The sequence below is a fragment of the Echinops telfairi genome, unplaced genomic scaffold (assembly GCF_000313985.2).
Source record: "Echinops telfairi isolate 266 unplaced genomic scaffold, ASM31398v2 ScPeMD7_14;HRSCAF=57, whole genome shotgun sequence".
NCBI classification, from domain to species: Eukaryota; Metazoa; Chordata; class Mammalia; order Afrosoricida; family Tenrecidae; genus Echinops; species Echinops telfairi.
The window spans coordinates 302,096-303,790 of NW_022103911.1; positions in this window are offsets into that span (position 1 = coordinate 302,096).

The following is a 1,695-nucleotide window of genomic DNA, read 5'->3' on the forward strand; positions in this document are numbered from 1 at the left end:
TTAATAGAACAAAGTGTTCTTGTATTTAGGGAGGCCTTGAGTAGAGGCCCAAAGTCTGTCTGCTATCTTAATACTTAACATATACATATATACATGTACATTGTTGATCTCTATCCCTTTCATTATAAATTAATATATTTGCATATACATACCTATAGCTATACCTCTATATTAAATAGATTTTTGCCTCCTAGTTCTTCCCTGTATTTCATCTCACCTTCCTTCTGTCCCACTATCATGCTCACCCTCCATTTGGCTCTCAGTAATTCCTCTCAGATACATTGCATTTGCTCGAACCCACCAGGCATCGTACGCCCTCCTCGCCATCGGTTTTACATCTCTTATTGTTCCCTTATCCCTGAGTTTGTTGGCTCCCCAGGCTCCTTCCCCACCCTCTCCTCTCCCATGTCCCCTGGGACTGCCAGTCCTGTTGTTTTCTTCTCGGGATTGTTCATCCTGCCTGCCTTATGTAGATAGACATAGAGCAAACCAACAAGGAAAGAACGCAAACAAGCCAAAAAACAAAACCCAGTAGACAGTTCCAGGTCTGTCTGCTGACCTTATGTATTCTTTAATCATCAAGTCTGATGAGGTGCCAAGCCCTGTCTCCCCAATCAGAAGTCTATTTCCAGGATTTCTCAGGGACTTGAACCTTTATAGTCTCATCTATTCCCACTGTAAATTAGTGATGCCAAATTCTAGGCCATCAGGCTATATGTAGAGAAAGCTGAATTAAGAGTGTGTACGTACTACTTCCTCTCACTTCACTATGTCGGTGGTAGAGATCAGTCAGACAAGGCCTTGCTCAACCTCATCTAGCCAATTCGCTATGTGAACAGCTTCAGAATTTCTAAGGACTCTGTGAAACAACCAGCCCGGCACAGTAGCTACCAAAGATGGGGTTTGCTCGAGTTTTTCAAACTGCTTTCGGGGAGTTTTTGAAAGCACTGGAGCTCTTGATGTTTCCTAACGCTTTTCCATATCTAAAGTAAGGAAACTGTTGCCCCCAGTGGGGGGTTCACTTGCACTGTGCTCTTAGATGTGGAGTGCTCTGAGGGCGATGAAGCACAATTACCTTCAGCAATGGTCTGCCTTTGGCGGCAGGAGACACTTCACACCTGTGGTGAGAAGGAAGTACCTTCAAGACCTTTGAACATGCACCTTTGGTGTGAGTTTAAGGCCTCTGTGACAAGTCACAAAGCAGGTACTAGAGGTGGAATAGGATTATATAATGACCATAATAGTAGTAGCTTTGTTTATAAAGGACTTTCACATCCATGTATCTCATTCTACAACCTTTACTCTAGTTCACTACAAAATAAAGTCCTTCTGGCTGTATGTGTCTCATGAAGAACTTTATTTTCTTCGTACATTGAGAATTATTGTGCATCAACTTACAGTCAAGGGCAATCCAGCTTCTTTAAAAAGGGCAGCCTACTCCCTGAAGCTTTCTACAAAAGAGATTGCCCATTGGCCAAGGCTGACTTTCAGAGACCCCCTCCTAGTCCTCAACCCCACCAAAATTGAGAAATATGCCTTGAAATGTAAAGAAAAATGTAAGTTTATCCACTGTCAAAATAAATGCCTTTCATAAAGCCTCATGAAAATAATTATCATTCACATATATGAGGGGAGGGCTTCAAAAGTTCATAGAAAATTTTCACTTTTAAAAATTTTTTTCAAAAAAAAAATGTT